The sequence below is a fragment of the Microcaecilia unicolor genome, chromosome 6, assembly GCF_901765095.1.
Source record: "Microcaecilia unicolor chromosome 6, aMicUni1.1, whole genome shotgun sequence".
Taxonomy (NCBI): Eukaryota; Metazoa; Chordata; class Amphibia; order Gymnophiona; family Siphonopidae; genus Microcaecilia; species Microcaecilia unicolor.
The window spans coordinates 163238192-163258077 of NC_044036.1; the positions used below are offsets into that span (position 1 = coordinate 163238192).

The following is a 19886-nucleotide window of genomic DNA, read 5'->3' on the forward strand; positions in this document are numbered from 1 at the left end:
TTTTAATGAGGACTTGGAGAAGACTATAAAGGATCTGGGAGAATCCAAGAGGCAGGTTCTGCCTGAAGATAAATCTAAGGCTCCGTTCTGTGCCATCCAGTCTCATGCTAGTTTTCGAGAAGCAAGGCACTACAGGCCGTGGAAATCTGATTCCTTTCATAGGATCCATTTTCCTCAGAAACAGCAGTCCTTTCAGAATGACAGAAGAACCTTAACCTCCAACACCAGAGCAGCTTCTGCTGCCCATTCTGCCCAGTGATGGGTTGCAGGCCCATTCCTCAGAAGTTCTTGTCGGAGGGCAGCTTTCCAACTTTCTCGAGGAGTGGGCCAAAATCACCTCAGACCAATAAGTCTTAGACATGGTCAGAGAGGGATACAAATTAGTTTGCTCATCCTCTTGCAGATTTTTTCTTGGATTTCTTGTGCAAGGTTCTGGACAAAGTTCAGGTGATTTAAAATACTTTGGAAGGTCTGATCCACTTGGGGCAGTACAGCCAGTCCTGTGTGCCAACAGAGGTCAAGGGCACCATTCTATCTATTTCATAGCCCTCAAGGAGGGAGGCTCCTTTCATCTTGTTTTTGACCTCAAGTATTTCAACAAAGCTCGCAAGGTCTGGCATTTCTGAATGGAGACCTTGCGATCCATAGTGGAGTTGGTGTGGCAGGGAGAGCTTCTCTGGATCTCAAGGAGGCATATTTCCAGATTCCCATGTGGCCACAGCATCAGTGTTTCCTGTTCTTCTGCATTCTGAAGGAACACTTTCAATTCAAGGCAGTACCATTTGGTCTAACCACTGCTCTGAGGATCTTTTCCAAGGTGATGTTTGTGGTGACGACATTCCTACATCACAAGGGGATTCAGGTTGACCTGTATCTGTACAGTTGCCTAGTTTGGATGTCTTCATTGGAGGAGAGTGTTCAGTTGACATCCAGAGTGGTCAGTCTGCTTCAGACCCTAGGTTGGATGGTCAGTTTCACCAAGAGTCAGTTGACACTGGAATATCTTAGGGTGGTGGTCGATACCCATGTGGGGAAGGTGTTTCATCTGGGATCATGTCAGCAAAAGGTCCTGGCCTTAGTTTCCAATCTCCTCTGTAGTCAAGCTCCTTGGACATGGGATTATATTCAGGTTCTGGACTCCATGGCTTTGACTCTGGATATTCTTTCCTGGGCCAGGTTTCACATGCGACTGCTTCAATTATCATTTCTGGCTCATTGATATCCCTCATCTGATGACTACCATTTCTGGCTCCTTTGAATGGCCCTGATTCAAGCCTTCAACTTTCAGAGAAGTCTCTTCCTGTCTTTGCCGGATTGGTTGGTCGTGACCACAGATGCCAGTCTTGCGTGATGGGGAGCACATTGTTTGGGTCAGGTTGCCCAAGGTCTTTGGACTTGTGTGAAAGCGTTCTGGTCAATCAACCACCTGGAATTGAGGGCCATTGGGCAGACCTTGCTGGCATTCTTGTTGTTCCTGCGGGGCAAGGCTGTTTGGGTCCTTTCCAACAATGTGACCAGCAGTGGCATATGCCAACAGGCTAGGGTCATGAAGAATGTTCCTCTTGGTCCAAGAGGTGGTTCTTCTTTGCCGGTGGACGGAGAGTCACCTGTCTCAGCTCTTGGCAGCTCAGATTGCAGGTGCTCATAATGTTCAGGCAGACTAGCTCAGCAGGAATCTCTTGGATCCAGGAGAATAGGAGCTATCTGAGGAGGCATATGTCATGATTTCAGAAGTGGGGTCCTACAGTCCTGCACCTAATGGCCATGAGGGCCAATGCAAAGATGGTCAGCTGCTTCAGCCATTGGAAGGAGGTCAATGTGGAGGCCATAGATAACCTTCTTCAGCCTTGGCTGGTTGACTGTCTCTTCTGTTTTCCCTCCTTGGCTGATGTTAGGCAGGGTCCTCGAGAGAATATTCCTTCAGCAGGGTCCAGTAGTTGTGATGTAATCAGATTGGCCCAGGAGACCTTGGTACGCCAGCTTAATCCATCTTCAGGTTGACAGCCTTGTTCAGATTCCCTCTGAGAGATCTGTTGAACGGTGCAAATGTAGGATCCCTCCTCCTTTGATCTTACAGCCTGACTCTTGAGAGGTCAAGATTAAGGAAGAAGAGTTATCAGGAAGATGTCATTTCACTTCAGGGGTTTATGCCAAGGGATGGCGCACTTTTGTATATTGGTGCTCCTTCAGAGGTGTGCAGCCACTCAAGGCATCTTTATCCCACATTCTGGCCTTCTTGCAGGACAATTTCAAAAAGGGTTTAGCGCTGAGTTCTTTGAAAGTCCTCATAGCAGCTTTGGCATGCTTCTACTGCTATCTACAGAACTCATCCCTGGTGGCACATCCAGATGTGGTTCATTTTCTTAGAGGTGTCAACCACTTGCGGCCTTCGAGGCTGGTGATTTGTCCATCCTAGAACCTGAATCTAGTTCTCTGGGTCTTCCAGCACCCTCCTTTTGAACCTCTGAATAAGATATTTTTGAGAAATCTCATGCTGAAGGCAGTGTTTTTATTTTTTTGTGGCAGCTACTTAAGCCAGGAGGGTTTCCGAGTTGTAAGCGCTGTCATGCAGAGACCTGTTCTTTTGTTTCTCCAAGGCTGGGGTTATTAGAATGGTTCAGTCCTTTCTCCCAAAAGTAGTCATGGCAATCAGCCTCTCTCCCTTCCTTTTGGAGGGAGGATTCTCTGGAAGAGTTCCATTCGCTGCAGTGTTTGGATGTCTACAGAATTCTTATCAAATACCTTGGTCACCAATGAGTTGAGGTGTTCCTGATCACCTCTTCATGTTGTTTGCTGGTTGCAAAAAGGGCGAAGAGGTATCAAAGGCTACCATTGCATGATGGCTCAAGGAGGCTGTTTTGTCTGCCTGTATTCTGTTTGGCAGGTGCTCTCTATTGAGCCTTGAGGTAAATCCTTTGCTGAGGTGCAATTGATCTCTCTTGATGAGATCTGCAGGTCTTCAACTTGGTCTTTTTCTCATACTTTTCTCTGAGTTATTATTGGTTAGATGTGTTCGCCAAGGGCAGTGCAGCTTTCAAGGCTTTGGTCCTGTCTACAAGGATTGCATTATTCCGCCCAACTTGAAGATTGCTTTTATATATCCCACAAATCATGGCTCAAGGAGGCTGTTTTGTCTGCCTGTATTCTGTTTAGCAGGTGCTCTCTATTGAGCCTCGAGGTGAATCCTTTGCTGAGGTGCGATTGATCTCCCTTGATGAGATCTGCAGGTCTTCAACTTGGTCTTTTTCTCATATTTTTCTCTGAGGCATTATTGGTTAGACATGTTCGCCAAGGGCAATGCAACTTTCAAGACTTTTGGTCCTGTCTACAGGGATTGCATTATTCCGCCCAACTTGAAGATTGCTTTTATATATCCCACAAATCTCAGGATAAATCTGTAGGATGTAATGGAAGGAAAAATTAGTCCTTATCTGGCAATTTTGTTTCCTTTAGTCCCAACAGATCAATCCAGAGGCCCACCCTTTGGGATTCTGTGCCTTTCTGTGTATATAGGTTCTAGATTGAAGGTAGTTATTAGATATGCTTGCAGATGCAGTTAAAAAAAAAAAAGAGGATGCAACTAGGAAAGCAAATGTTAGCACTGTTTGCTTTCACACTTCTACATGCTTCATTTTTTACTATTTCAGAGGCAGGAGATTTCTATTCTTTCATTTTTAGTTCTTGCTGCTTTGCTATTGAAAATACTGAAGGAGGGGCTGCTGCACAGTGCGCCTTATGGCAAAGCTCTGGCATTCACTGTATCTCCACTTGCTGGTAGATGAACATAACCCACAAGTCTCTGTATTGATCTGTTGTGAGTGACTAAAGGAAAGAAAATTATCAGGTAAAGACTAATTTTTCCGTATGCATTCTGAAATGTTTGTACCCTGGTTTGCCTGATTAATTTTGGGTTCCTGAACAAAAGTTAAACTCCTCCTACCATTGGATTAAATGAAATTGAAAACACCTTCCTTTTTCAAGGTCCATTTGTACCAGCTCTGGCACAATAGAGTGATTTTTGAAGTAGGTTATGTGAATTATATTGTACATTAATTTGCCCATGCTAATTGTTTCTTCCGTCCTCCTCTTTGCTTTTTCATTTCTTTTTTGTCTGATCTTCAGGGTATTAGATGAGAAGTTTCAATATCCTTTGCTGAGCTATGGCTGGAAAGCAGTTATTCCATATTGCACTTTGCTATGGAAAGAGACTTATGGCCAGGACCCCTAATCTCCTGTGATACTATCACACAAAAATCAACCCTTTTTGTGGAATTCCCCATTTCTCAGCAGGAAACCAGCAGCCAAAATGTATTAGGACTGTTGGCATTGGAGCAGTGGTGATGGTCCTGTATTGTTTTTTTTTTTTCCCTATGCCAATCTGTCCTTTGAAGAGAATGGCAGCAGCAGGGAGCCCCTTAGATTAATTTCCTACTCTGTTGTTGGCCCATTGTGTGTCACATTTTGAACTGTACAGCACTGTGATGTGCTGTGTGGTTCAAAGCACAGATCGCCTACCCTAGGCAGCGGAGGGAGAGAGTGTGCCTGGAAGCACTGCACTACTGCTGTTCTCCTTCCTCTTATAGGCTGGACAGAGAACAAATGAGGCAAATGGAGGGTGGGGAATAGTAAATGAAAGGATTATTGGAGGGAACAAAATAGAGAATGAGTTGATCAAGGGAAAGCAGGAGGGATTTTAAGAGGTAAAAGTGAGGGAATCATGGGTGTAAGAGTGAGTGAAGGTATGTGGGTGAGGGGAATGACTGTGGTGGTAGGGGAGAGACAAGAGTGAGGGGATCAGAAGGCCTTCTGTTTGTGATTGAGAGGAGAGAGTAATGGGATTCGGAGGGGAATGGAGGGAGAATTAGCAAAGAGATCAAAATGAGGGACTTGGGGTTACCCTGGTCTTATCCTGGATCCCCTTTTTTCTCTGTCCTGTCCTCTTCCTCTTCTGTTTCCTGACTTCTTTTTCCCATCTTTTCTCCCTTCCCCTGTCCATCTGCTTCTCCAGCCTTAATCCCTGCTCCCTTTCCGGCATTCATGGCTCCCTCCCTGCTTTCCTCCCCTAAAGGACCACATAAATTAACTGGGCATGTAACAAAATAAATGCAAGGAAATGTATTTTTGTAACATTAAAAGATGTATGTAAATATATGAAAATGTGGATTAAATGAAATTGAAAACACCTTCCTTTCTTAAAGCCCCATTGTACCAGCTCTGGCACAATAGAGTGATTTTTGATGTAGGTTTTGTGAATTATATGGTACATTAATTAGCCCTTTTCTAATTGTTTCTTCCGTCCTCCTCTTTGCTTTTTTGTCTGATCTTCAAGGTATTAGTTGAGAAGTTTCAATATCCTTTGTTGATCCATGGCTGGAAAAGCAGTTATCCCATAGTACACTTTGCTACAGAATCTGCAAAATCTTGAAAACCCTGCCACAGGGAACTAGGACATATGATTGTAACAGTTGAACCATGACTCAATCCATCTTTTTTTTTTTGTCTGAAAGCAGTGTGACATCCAGTTGAAGGCAAGAAATGTATATACTAAGGGTGCATTTCTATTAAAATTTTTAATCACGATTAATCACAGGGCATAGCCAGCAGCCCATTGAGGGGGGGGGGGGGCACAGGGATGGACTGGGAGGGCATGCATTTTCTCCCCCTCCCCACCCACCCACATTAGATATCCATTTTCTGGTGGGAAAGCCAGAGCCCTCCCAGTCAAAGAAATCCACTTCCAACGTGGCCTCCTTCCTCCTTGTGCTGCGTAAAGAGCAAGAAAGTCAGCAGGGTGCTTCCAGCCACCGATACTGGCACTCCATAAGCATGCTCAGTTCACCCATTCTCTCACTCACTCATATGTGCCCCCTGCCTTCACCCATTCTCTCTCTCATATGTGCCCACTGCCTTCACCCATTCTCTTGCTCTCATATGTGCCCCCTGCATTCACCCAGTCTCTTGCTCTCATATGTGCCCCCTGTGTCTTTTCCCATTCTGTCTGTCATATGTGCCTCCTGTGCCTTCACCCATTCTGTCGCTCATTATTATTGTATAATAGTTAATTCTTGTGGCATCCTCTTTGAACTTTTGACTGGGAATTGGAGGACTACAAGCACTGTTAACCATTACCTTTGTCTTTATTTCGGGTCAGCAGATTCCAGAGTAGACTAGGTTCAGTTTTACCTCTAGACTCATAACATGTCCTGAACTTACGGTCTATTCTAGTATAGGTATTGGTTTTCCAACATAAAGAGGTTTCTAACAAAAAATGGTCTGACCAAATAAGCGGCATCCAGACTGAATTAGACACATCCATATTGCCTGAGCTACTACCCATAAAAGCCAGTAAATCAATCTGGCAACCCTTGGAATGAGATTGCACACCATTGTAGAGTTTCATACCCTACATCTCTAAAATAAAATTCCTTAAAATCCTGCACCCTGTTATCTGACTGAGATTCTAAAAGTAGCTTTATATCACCCAGTAAAACACATGAGTCAAATCTAATCAAACAGGTTGATGTAAACTGAAAGAGAGGGTCTCTGGTGGTCGACCAATTTCCGGGAGTGCAATATATCAATAAACCTCCTAGTTTATCTCCTAAAGAGGAGTCAGAAATTTGACAAGCCATTATTTCCGACCCAGGTATCTGGATGGAATCCACCAGAGAAACTTGGAAGAACGATTTTTATAAAATAGCCAAACCTCCCCCTTTTTTAAATCAAAATGAGGTTTATGAATCATTTTATACCCCAAAGGACACAAGTCTAATTCTAGTGGGTCATTCTCTATTTGCAACCATGTTACTGTAAGAAATATAAGACTTGGTTGAGTCAACCAGTCTTTAATCACCTCAGCCTTGTTACATATTGATCTAGCATTTGTGTAATAAAATGGAGTAGGAACAATAGCTTCCAAATTACCATAGGTATAATTTCTTTGCAAGGTTTTAAGATGGTCTGGGTTGCAGTTGCTGTTTTGCAGATGATTTTACAGTCATTATTTATATGTGTGCTGGATTATTTCAGAGTTCTTTATGGTGGTATTTTAGCAAGGTTTACGAACAAGCTATAGTTGTTCCAGGTCTCGGCCAGATTTAGATTGAAAATGCTGTTAATTCAAGTTAATGATGACAATGTTTAAATTGATTAATACCTGTACACTGCTGTATATTAAGGATCTTTTGATATCCTACGTTCTAAGGAGAGCTTTATGCTCTGAATGTACCAACTTTTTGAAATACCAAGTTAGGAAGATACGGGACTTGTGCAATAGAGAAAACAGTCTTTTAAGGGAATGGTTCAGAAAGCTAGAATCAGCTCCCTCTAGATCTGAAATTGCAGCAGTCATTACTGTCCTTTAAGAAGGGACTGGAAACAATGTTATTTATTCAAGTGTATGGTGCATATCATCAACAATTGATGATATGTTTTTTTCTTTCTGATGTCTTAATTGTTCATTGCTTATTATTTTGTTTTAATTGTAAACCGTTTTGAATGAATCTTCGATAATAATAGTATAAAACTTTTATAAATAAGCTTCATACTCTAGTGTTGCTTAAACAGACCATCTTCATATGTTTTGCATCCCTTGATGAATCTGTAAAGAGTAGTCAGATTTATGTATTCAGTTGGTGTCCTTTCATTCAGCTGAAAAGAAAAAAGAACTCAAACTTTTTGTTTTGGTGGGCATTCAGTAATGTTGGAGAAGTGAGCAGCAGCCACTTGTGCATATGTGATCACCTTAAAAGAAATAGCTGGTTCGACAAGCAAACAAAATGGGCATCATAGCAAGCTAAGTTATCAATACATGGGAATGCAAAAGTTTGGAAAAATGTGTTTTGTTTTTATACTCTTAAATTTTCATGGATTATGAATTGCACTAGGAATATGTAGTTGATTTAATATTAGTGGAAGGGTTACGTGCAAGTGTGTGATGCTGGTTTGAAAATGATACAAACTGTACATCATTAGAGCATGAAATGAACATTCAGTAAATAGTTTATTAGAAGTCATTTTTAGTTTCTCATTGTAAATATGCCAGTATGATTTATTTTATAATATTTGCAGGGATAGGGTGTAAGGAATTGTGTGTTATCAGCATAACATGTTTACAAGACACAAACGTAACTTAGTGCGTTAAAAATCTAAAATGCAGTTTTTCAGTATTTGAGTTGAAAGAAAATTGCTTGTTTAGTAGTCACAGACGGGTAGATCTTGCCCTAATACATAAGAGTCCTCTTGGCAGTTCTGGTTTTTTTTTTTCTTACATTTGTACCCCACGCTTTTCCACTCATAGCAGGTTCAATGCGGCTTACATATTATATACAGGTACTTATTTGTACCTGGGGCAATGGAGGGTTAAGTGACTTGCCCAGAGTCACAAGGAGCTGCCTGTGCCTGCAGTGGGAATCGAACCCAGTTCCCCAGGACCAAAGTCCACCACTCTAACCACTAGGCCACTTATATGTGCCCTTCCCTGGTTTGGTCTGATTGGATAAAGTCTTAGTCCACACAAGCTAGCATTCTTCATAACAATAAAGTCATATCAGTGCTTGGAGGTTGGGTGGGTTTATGTTTTTGGTTTTATTTTGTGTATTGTATGAATTTGGGCTGGTTTGGAAATTGTAAAATGCCGGCCACGCGGCTCAGTCGGCTTCTTCTTGGGCCACCCTCGAGATGGGAGACGTTCACAGCTTGGTCGCCCTTGAATCGGGCGACAGTAAGAAGTCGGCGAAATTAAAACGCCCTTCTTCCTGCGTGGATCCTTTTCGGAGTTTTGCGCCGGACGCAATTTTGGACGCACATCGCGCCTCTCCTCCGATCTTGGGATCGCAGGTTGAGAGCGCCTCTAGGGCCGCGGCGCAAGCTGCAGAAATGCACAGGCTAGGGGGTTTCTCCCCTGAGTTCATTTTGCTGCTGCATCAGGCCTTTCTTATGCAGAACGCTGCCCCCCCCCCCCCCCCGCTCCCTTGTCTGATAAGAGTGAGGAGGCCTCTGTGCTCAAACGCCCTCGGGTGGATTTTCAGCCACTAGGGGACTCGGTCTCCTCGGATGTGGATGACGGCAGCGTGTCTTAGTTCTCCCAGAGATCCTTTGCGGACTCTATGGAAGAGACTGACCCTCGCTCGGATGGAGCGGATGACCCCTCCGCAGCGCGCCTTTTTCGCTCGGAGGATTTGCCTAACCTGCTAGGGCAGGCCTTGAGCATTTTGAAGATTGCCTTTCCGGAGGAAGGCCCGCTCTCAGCCTCGGCTGGCTCTGCCATTATGCTGGGAACGAAGCGCCCGCCTAGAAACTTCCACGTGCATGAAGCCATGCAGGCCTTAATTTCGGCGCAATGGGATGCCCCGGAAGCAAGCCTGAAAGTAGCTAGGGCTATGTCCCGTCTGTACCCCCTGCCAGAGGGGGAACGGGAAGCCTTTATCTGGCCCACGGTAGATTCCTTAATCACTGCCGTGACTAAGAAAACGGCACTGCTGGTGGAAGGTGGCACTGCCCTGAAAGACGCTCAGGACAGGAGAATGGAGGCGGCCTTAAAGTCGTCCTTTGAGGCGGCCGCCCTGAGTCTGCAAGCCTTGGTTTGCGGCTCCTATGTGGCCAGGGCGTGCCTGACTGTTTTGCAGCGGGCTTCCCCCTCGGATCCTTCCTGGAGGGTGGAATGGCCGACCCTGGATTCGGGCTTGGCCTACTTGGCAGACTTTCTGTATGAGGTTTTGAGAGCCTCGGCCAAAGGTATGGCCCAGACGGTCTCTGTGCGGCGGTGGCTCTGGCTTAAGCATTGGTCGGCTGACCATGCCTCTAAATCTCGCCTAGCCAAGTTGCCTTTTAAAGGAAAGCTGCTCTTTGGGGACGAGCTGGACAAGATCGTGACGGAGCTCGGCACGTCCAATGGCAAGAGGTTGCCGGAGGTCAGGATTCGGGCCAGCAGTGCTCGCCCTGGTTCCTCCAAGGGCTGGTTCCAGGAAACCCGTCGGTACTGCCCGGGCAAGTCGGGCTCCTCTGCCTCCGCTTCCTTCGAACGGAACTTCTCCCCCAAGCAGCATTCCTTTCGCAGGGACCGCCGACCCGGAGGTTCATCCTCTGGCCCTCCCCCAGGGTCGCGTACCCAATGACGGGGACCTGGTCCATGGCCCAGTGCAGATAGGAGGAAGGTTGTCCTCATTCCTGGGCGAGTGGACCAGGGTAACTTCAGACGCTTGGGTTCTGTAAGTCATCAGACGGCTACAAGCTGGAGTTCTGCCGGCCCTTGAGAGACGGGTTTGTAAACTCTCCCTGCAAGTCTCAGGTCAAAGCAGCTGCTGTGCAACAGACTTTGAACAACCTGATCTGCCTGGGTGCGGTGGTCCCGGTGCCAGTAGATCAACTTGGCAAGGGGTGTTACTCCATTTACTTTGTGGTGCCAAAGAAAGAAGGCTCTGTTCGACCTAATCTCGACCTCAAGGGAGTCAATCGGGCCTTGAAGGTCCGGCACTTCCGGATGGAGACTATCCGCTCCGTAATAGCTGCGGTGAGGAAAGGGGAATTCCTGGCATCCTTGGACATCAAGGAAGCTTACTTACATATTCCCATCTGGCCTCCTCATCAGCGCTTTCTGCGCTTCGCAGTCCTGGGCCGACACTTCCAGTTCAGAGCCCTCCCTTTCGGATTGGCCACTGCCCCGCGGACCTTCTCCAAAGTGATGGTGGTCATCGCGGCTTACCTCCGCAAGGAAGGAGTACAAGTCCATCCCTATCTGGACGACTGGTTGATCCGGGCCCCCTCTTATGCAGAGTGTGGGAAGGCTACGGACAGGGTGATTGCCCTTTTGAGCTCCCTGGGATGGGTCATCAACTGGGAAAAAAGTCAGCTGCGCCCGACTCAGTCCCTGGAGTACTTGGGAGTCCGATTCGACACCCTAGCGGGCAGAGTGTTCCTGCTGGACAACCGGAGCGGCAAGCTTCGGGCCCAGGTGGACCAGTTCCTATCAGCCTCCACTCTTCGAGCTTGGGACTATGTGCAGCTCCTGGGCTCCATGACGGCCACGATGGAAGTAGTGCCCTGGGCCAGGGCCCATATGAGACCCCTACAGCACTCCCTGCTGCGGCGGTGGACTCCAGTATCGGAGGATTACGCTGTACGCCTTCCTTTGGATCCAACGGTGCGCAAGGCGCTGGATTGGTGGCTGAGGCCAGACAAACTGTCTGCAGGAATGCCCCTCACAATCCCGGAGTGGGTGGTCGTCACGACGGACGCCTGCTTGACGGGCTGGGGAGCCCACTGCCTGGGGAGGACAGCACAGGGCCTCTGGTCGCCTGCGGAGGCAAAACAGACTATCAACCTCCTGGAACTCCGAGCCATTCGGTTGGCGCTTCGGGAGTTTCTCCCGGTCCTGGTGCTGAGGCCAGTACGGGTCCTGTCCGACAATGCCACGGCAGTGGCCTATGTCAATTGCCAGGGAGGTACCAGGAGCGCTCCTCTAGCCAAGGAGGCCATGAAGCTATGCCTGTGGGCGGAAGCGAATCTGGAACAACTGTCGGCGGCCCACATTGCGGGAGTCATGAATGTCAAGGTGGACTTTCTGAGTCGCCATACTCTGGATCCAGGAGAGTGGCAGCTGTCGGCTCGGGCGTTCTTGGACATCACGAGGCGCTGGGGCCCGCCGAGCCTGGATCTGATGGCGTCCTCTGCCAACTGTCAAGTGCCGCGGTTCTTCAGCAGAGGACGGGACCCTCGATCTCTTGGAGTCAATGCTTTTCTCCAGCAGTGGCCGACACAGGAGCTCCTCTACGTGTTCCCGCCCTGGCCCATGATGGGCAGAGTGCTAGGCCGTGTGGCAAAGCATCCAGGCCGGGTAATCCTGGTGGGTCCGGATTGGCCCAGACGTCCCTGGTATGCGGACTTAATCAGGCTCGCAGTGGACGGCCCTCTGAGGCTGCCAGTGGAGCGGGGCCTCTTGCATTAGGGTCCCGTCGCCAGGATTTCGCGTACCTTTACATCTTGGTGCAAGGCAGGCTCTCTATCGCCCTCCACTGCTCCAGTATCGGCAGTGTTGGCGTTCCTGCAAGAGGGTCTGGAGAAGGGCCTGTCCCTCAGTTCCCTGAAAGTCCAAGTGGCTAGCTTGCTTCAGGAGCCGCCTGAAGGGTGCTTCCCTGGCATCACAGCCAGATGTGGTGCGCTTTCTCAAAGGAGTTAATCACCTGCGCCCTCCTCTGCACTCGGTAGTGCCTACATGGAATCTCAATCTGGTGCTTCGGGCCTTGCAGAAGCCGCCCTTTGAGCCCTTGTCGAGGGCATCGCTGAAGGACCTGACGTTGAAAGCGGTCTTTTTGGTAGCCATCACGTCAGTCAGAAGAGTCTCTGAGATCCAGGCACTCTCGTGTCGAGAGCCATTCCTGCGGTTCACTGAGGCAGGAGTGTCGATTCGCCCAGTGCCTTCCTTTCTGCCCAAGATTGTTTCTCGCTTCCATGTGAGTAGCAGCTCTGTCTACCCTCCTTTCGCAGGGAGGATTACCCAGAGGAGTACCCTGCTCTCAAACGTCTGGATGTGAGACGAGTCATCATCAGATACTTGGAAGTGACCAATGACTTCCGGAAGTCGGATCACCGTGCTGTTCGCAGGCCCTCATAAGGGTCTGCAGGCATCTAAACCTACCGTGGCGCGGTGGGTCAAGGAGACGATTTCAGCAGCTTATGTGGCTGCGGGGAAGATTCCGCCTATTCAGCTGAAGGCCCACTCTACTAGAGCACAAGCGGCATCGATGGCGGAGTCCAGATCCGTCTCCTTGGAAGAGATTTGTAAAGCGGCAACTTGGGCGTCGGCTCATACCTTCTCGCGGCATTACCGCTTGGATGTGGCTGCTCGGGCCGAGGCCCGGTTTGGAGCTTCAGTGTTGCGTTCAGGGATTTCTATGTCCTGCCCTGGGTGAGTACTGCTTCGGTACATACCACCAGTCTATGGATTGATCTGCTTGATGAAATGGAAGGTAAAATTATGTATCATACCTGATAATTTTCTTTCCATTAATCATAGCAGATCAATCCATAGTCCCCCCCAGATATCTGTATTGTTTGTTGTTCTGGTTATATTTCAGGTTCCAGTGTATTCTTCAGTTCCTGTTCAGGAGAACTTCGTGTTCAAGTTCTTCCAATTGGATTTTCCTCGGGTTGAAACGATTCTGTGTTACAGTGAGCTGCTGCATTCCTCTCCCCCCGTTTCGGCGGTGGCTGGATTGGTAACTAAATTATGCCGGCGCTCCCTCCCGCTTCGTGCGGCAGTAGGGTAGCTTTGTATCCCTCCCGCTTCATCGGTGTTTGGGGTAAGCCAGCTCCTCCCACGGTTGCGGTAGCAGGATAAGCCAGATCCCCCCACATCGGCGGGTGTGGTGTCCCTCCCCCCGCTCCGCGAGGATGAGCTGGACGGATTCCCCTCCCCCGCTTCGGCGATGGTGAGCTGGGCAGTGTCCCTTTGTGGGTGTAATTCTCTAAGTGCTGAGTCCTGCAGATGGAGCTTTGATATTGACATACTGAGGAGTTTCTGGCAGCACATGACCACATATAGGGAGGCAAAAGATTACTCTCTATCTCCACCTGCTGGTAGATGGACACAACCCACCAGTCTATGGATTGATCTGCTATGATTAATGGAAAGAAAATTATCAGGTATGATACATAATTTTACCTTAACTAGTATAAGAGGCTGGATATCCTCAGTTTGAAATCAGAGGTCTGGCTCTTCTGGCTTGTGTTGTGCACTGCTGAGTACAGAGAGGATAGTAGATGCATGGAACAGCTTCCCAATGGAAGAAAGCATGGGACAAGCACAGAGGATCTCTTAAGGAAGAGGAAGGGATTATAGAGGTGATTGGTTTGGATAGGGAAACTAAATGGGGTTATATGGTCATGATAGTACAGTTCTTTACTGTATAGGAGTTTATATCTCCTGCTGTTAACTTTTATCTTTTCAGTATATGGGTGGGATTGGGCATATTTTATATTGATTGTAGATGTAATTCACTAAGCTATATAGAGAAAGGTGAAAGATTGTCTTTAAAAAAAAAAAAAAGGGAAAAAAAGTGCTACTGCAGTTCAACAAACAATGCTGCACATTATTCTAGATCAGGGCTCAGCATTTCTAATCCTATTAAATTCCATACCAGCTAACATGTAATAGAATGTCCTGGGAACTTTGTAATTTATGTCAAAACTTCACACCTGTTGATGCAAATAGATGCGATTGTTAGGATCTAGCTTTGAAATGGTATGTAGTAACATAGATTTGGGGCACTTTATAGGAGATTAGGGCCATGGGCCTGTAGGGGTATTTCCCTGGGATCTTACCTGTGATGGCTTTGTTTCATACAAGTCTAGTGCATCCTGTTACAAACAAGATGGATGCTACAACCTCTGACCTGAACCTTACTGTGTGAGCAAGATCCAGCTTCAGCTTGTGGAAAAACACTGGCAGATTAACTGAAGCCAAGGACATTCTCTGTTCCAACCACCCCCTTCCAACACCCTGAGAAGCTGAGAAGGGAGTCAGACCCATAGCACCAGAAGTTACCATTTCCAAGGTCACAAAACAAAGAACTTTTCTTGCCCATGTACTGAGTAGGACGAGATCATGATTGGTCCGTGTTATCACCTGACCGGGGTCGAAGAAAGGGAGACGAGAAGAAGATTATTAAGTTAGTAAGTCGGAGACCCTCTGAAGAGGGGCAACTGGTAAGAGGACCTGAGAAATCCAGCAAGTCTCGGGGTGAGCCAGATACTGTGTTTGATACCAACCTTGTGACCTGCATAACTGGTGCAAATACGTGTAGCAGATATATTGGCTCTGAGATACAACACGGAGGGACAGAAACCTGCTTCCTGCAGAGAGACCTGCATGACATCTAAGACACAGACAGCTGAGATAGCGTTTGGGGAGAATCTGCGCCGGTCTCATCGGAAGCCTTCATAAGGACAGCAGTGAGATCACAGTGATTTACTTCCTAGTCTGGGGTTAGTGGTTGGTTCTTATCTAAGTAGGATTGGTTTATGTCAGCTCGTGGTCAGAGAATAAGCTGCTATTTTGTATCTTGCATAAGATGTGTGATAAGTTCTCATAAGGATTATTAGGATATCATTTGTACTGTTCTAATCATTACTGTACTTAGTCTTAGGATAATCAGTGTGTATAGTTTAGACCATATATTTTGGTAGTGCTTATATCAGTAAGGGATATTTATATTGCATATAAGCTACTGCAGAGTGTTTCTATTTTTTCTATCTATAATAAATATATATATATTTCATCTGTGGCTTGGTTTCACTTCTACAACGGAACATCTGGCAAGGTGCCAGAACCAAGGTTCTTGTATATTATTTTCTCTAGACAGAGCTAGGAGGTTGCTTAGGCAAATTTCCTCACCTTAGGACCTTGGGATAAGTAATCTGTGGGTAACTGTTATCCTAAGTATTATTTATTTACACCTATGGGCCCCATGTGCCCAGTGCTGCTAACAACTTTTGTCATGACCCTGTAGCCTTTTCAGGGGCCATTTCCAATTAGGTGCAAACCAAAGCAGCACGAGAAAACTGCAGGGCCAATAAAAACTCTTTATTGCCTCGCAATCAACTAGTTTCTAACTCTGTTGTTCATGTAAGGGCCCATACTAAGGACACTGAAGCTTATTTGTAAATGGCCTACACAAAACTGTGTCAAAAGCCTTGCTAAAATCTAACTACATCACATCTAGCACTCTCCTGAACCAACTCTCTGGTCACCCAATCAAAGAAATTGATTGGATTTGTGTGCCAAGGACTATTGGTGTGCAGCTATTCTAGTGAAAAATATATATATATTTCTTGGACCAGAGTCTTCTATAACGATTATTGTTAAATCGTACACACAGCCTTTTTAAAGGTAGAGTGTTTGTGAATAAAGGCGCATCCAACTGAATACCCTTCAAGGACTGATATCCAGATAATACATACATGGTGTAACAGACTCCTGACGCAGGCCAGTTGGGCCGAAACACAGCTGTGTCGAGTCATATCACCTCAATAAATCCATTTAGTATTTTTTCATTTTGCTTGTGTCGTCTCCTTTTTTGATTTTTATATTTTTTATTTATAATTTTGTTTTATATTTTTTCTCCCTTCAGTATATTTTGCATTCTTTACTTTTTAGAATTTTCCTGTTTCTACTGTTTTTTTTGTTCATTTTTGGTTCTTCTTCATTGTTTCCTTTTTTTTTTTTTCCCCTTCTTTTGCGTCATCTTCGCTGTTTTTGACTATCTCCAGTAAAGCCATGCTGCCTTGGATCCTGAATTAATTGGATTTGAGAAACTGTGATGTTCATTGCGTTCTCTCCACTGGGCTCGGATTACTACTACTACTAATCATTTCTATAGTTCTTCAAGACATACAGAATACTGTACACAAACACATAGGCAAACAGGACTAATGAGAGATTAGGAAGTTTCAGTTATTATGGGATTGATTTAAAATAACAAGTATTAAACAGGCAAATAAGACATTAAGGTTTAAATGCAGCCTCAAAAAAGTGGGCTTTTATCCTGGATTCAAATAGGCTTATACAAATCCCATCTATTCCAATAACACCAACATACAAAATGTCTTCAAATAACTAATTTTTTATAATGATTTTATGTGCTTATATGGAATCTATGAGCACATAAAAATCATAACAAATTAGTTATGTGCTCATAGATTCCATATGAGCATATAAAAATCATTATAAAAAAAGTAATTACTTGAAGACATTTTGTATGTAGGCGTTATCATTGGAATGTATAAGTTGATTTTTGTTGTACCATAATTTCAATATTTTTCCCATTGTTTTGTGATGGATTCGAATAGGGCTAGAGATAGAGCGTGTTGTACTGACTGAGGAAGTCTATTCCAGGCATATGGCACAGCAAGATGGAAGGAACAGTCTGGAATAGGCAGTGGAGGAGAAAGGCACAGATACGAATGATGTCCATATTGTCTAATAGATCAGTCCAGAATGGGTTATGCCTTTCTACCAGCAGATACAGAGAATGAAGACTTGCAAACCTATGCCCTCTATAAGGTATTGTGCAGCACCAGTCACCTCAGTATTGTCTTGTTTCCAGCAGAAGGTAGATGGACATAGCCAAGTAGCATACTGCCAGATCTGGTGAATGTGACTCCTGGACCCAGCTGGTGAGCTGTTTCCTCAATTGTGTTCAGGCAGGCTAAGGGGTATCCTGGGTTCTCTGCCTAATTTGGAGTGGAGGAGTGGCCTAGTGGTTAAGATGGTGGACTTTGGTCCTGAGGAACTGAGTTCGATTCCCACTTCAGGCACAGGCAGCTCCTTGTGACTCTGGGCAAGTCACTTAACCCTCCATTGCCCCATGTAAGCCGCATTGAGCCTGCCATCAGTGGGAAAGCGCGGGGTACAAATGTAAAAAAAAAAAAAAAAATCTGTGGGAGTAATATGTGGAGGAGTCCAGGCCCTTCCCTCTCTGTATCTCTCTCTCTCCCTCATTCCGACTTTCTAAAGGTATTTCTTCTGTCTTCTCCTTGCAACTTTAGTATCCTTGGCTTCTCAAGTGGCATTTCAATAGGGGAGGAAAAAGTGAAGAAAAGAGGGAGAGCTCTTTTGAACAGTTAAGGTTTCTTCTGTGACTATGCTAGGGAGGTGAGGCATAGATTAGTAGAGAAGCAGTATTTTGAACATAGGGTGGTGGAGGGTGAAGGTGAAGGAAGAGAGATATTCTGGTTCAGTGCCAGGAGTGGCCCAGAGGAGATGGACAGCACAGCAGTGCTTAGTGCTGCGAGCTTTCATTGTTTCTTCAGTAGCATCACCAGGGGATTAGTAATGCCCTTGCTGTGGCACTTGCAAAAGGAGCTTGGGGCAGTGCACTTCTTGCCTCAGTGGATCACATTCCACTTGTAGAAGTGTTGATGGGCACTCAGACTGACTTCGAAGGAGAATGGAGCATTAAGAAAGCGGCACCACCTTGGCTCTTCAGGGAGCCTCAGCTGATTATGGCAGTGTGGAAACTGCTGCCATTTTATAGGGCTCAGAATCTGGGTCTTTCACTGATCCACTTACATTGTCTCTGGAAGGAGTGAAGAATAAGATTGAGAATGCATTGCAGCAGGAGTCAGGGGTCCCCTCTCATCAAAGAGTGTGCATTTTCCCCAGAGTTTGTTCTCCCAAGTGTTTCTCCTGTGCTAGTCACAGGGAACTCCTGTTCTCAGCCCTTGCTGGGGTCCGGCTCCCCCCCCCCCCCCACCAGCACCAGAGATTTGGGGGCCTGTGAAGAGACTCGGGCTGAAGCCACCAAGGGAGCGGGAGGCCCAGTCAGTGGTAGGATCTGAGCATGGGTTGGCCATTGGTTTTTGAATCCTAGTGCTTCTTCCAGGAGGTGTTTGGAAGACAGGGAGCATCCTACTGGTGAGGGAGGATGACCTCTCAGTGCTTTAGCTTTTTAAGAGAAAGACCAGCCATGCTTGCTGAAACCTTGGAGACTCAATATTTCAGGGACTCCAGTGCCACAGGAGCCAGCTTTGGGACAAATAAGGAAAGAGCTATGGAAGCTCTCCAAGTTCTTTTTGTGCATCAGATGATGCAAGCTCTGATCTTGTTGGAGTAAGCGCCACTTGCTAGCCCCTGCAGAGCTGGAAAAGTAGAGGATCCCTAAGATGGATTCTTTGATTATGTTAATGACCAAGAAGATTACATTTTAGGCTGGGAAGATACCTGGGACATCAAGCCAGCAGGCTGTGGGTGCTCACAAGAGTGCTCAATAATGTCTTGGGGGGAGTGTGTCTCTCTTGGGCGAGCAGATAGAGATAAGAATATATGTTGCCTTATTGAGACAGACCAAAGTCCATCAAGCCCATTATCCTGTTTCCAACAGTGGCCAATCTGCGCACGTTTATTAGCGCTATAGAAATGATAAGTAGTAGTAGTAGGTCACAAGTACCTGACAAGAAACCAGAACAGTAAAAACAGATTTTATGCTGCTTATCCTAGAAATAAGTAGTGGATTTTCCAAAGTCCATCTTAATAATGGCTTATGGACTATTCTTTTAGGAAATTATCCAAGCCTTTTTTAAACCTTACTAAGCTAACTGCTTTTTACCACATTCTCTGGCAATGAATTCTAGAGTTTATGTTGACTGAAGAAATATTTTCTCCAGTTTGTTTTAAATTTACTACTCAGTAGCTTCCTTGTGTGCCTCTCTAGTCCTAGTATTTTTGGAAAGAGTAAACAAGCGATTTACCTCTACCACTTCACTTATTATTTTATAGACCTGTATCATATATCCCCTCAGCCGTCTCTTCTCCAAACTGAAGAGCCCTAGCCTTTCCTCTTAGGGAAGTCGTCACTCTTCTCTGTACCTTTTCTAATTACACTATATCTTTTTTGAGATATGGTGACCAGAATTGCACACAGTATTAAAAGGTGCAGTTGCACCATGGAGCAATACAAAGGCATTATAATATTCTTATTTTGTTTTTCATTCCTTTCCTAATAATTCCTAACATTCTATTTGCTTTTTTAACCGCTGCTTCACACTGAGCAGAGGGTTTCAATGCATTATCAACGATGACACCTAGGTCGTCTTTCTGGGCAGTGATTCTTAATATGGAACCTTGCATCATTTAGCTATAGTTTGGGTTCCTCTTTCCCACATGCATCACTTTGCACTTGCTCACAGGCTACCCAGTTACTTCAGGGCATGGACCCGCATTAATCATATCAGTGGGTCATAGATGTGATGAGGCAGGGTTATGTTCTGGAGTTGACCCACTTGCCCGCACATTTCTTTATGCTGCTGCCCTGCTTAGCTCCATCCAAACAAACAGGACTAATAAAGAATAAGGAGTTTTATTTATTATAGGTTTGTTTAAAAAAAAAAAA

General features: G+C 45.8%; 1 protein-coding gene across 1 annotated transcript in view; it reads left to right on the forward strand.

Moving 5' to 3' along the window:
• Window positions 1–19886, forward strand: part of FAM120A (family with sequence similarity 120A) — a 185026-nt gene that overhangs the window by 83515 nt on the left and 81625 nt on the right. The gene's annotated exons all lie outside the window — the stretch shown is intronic.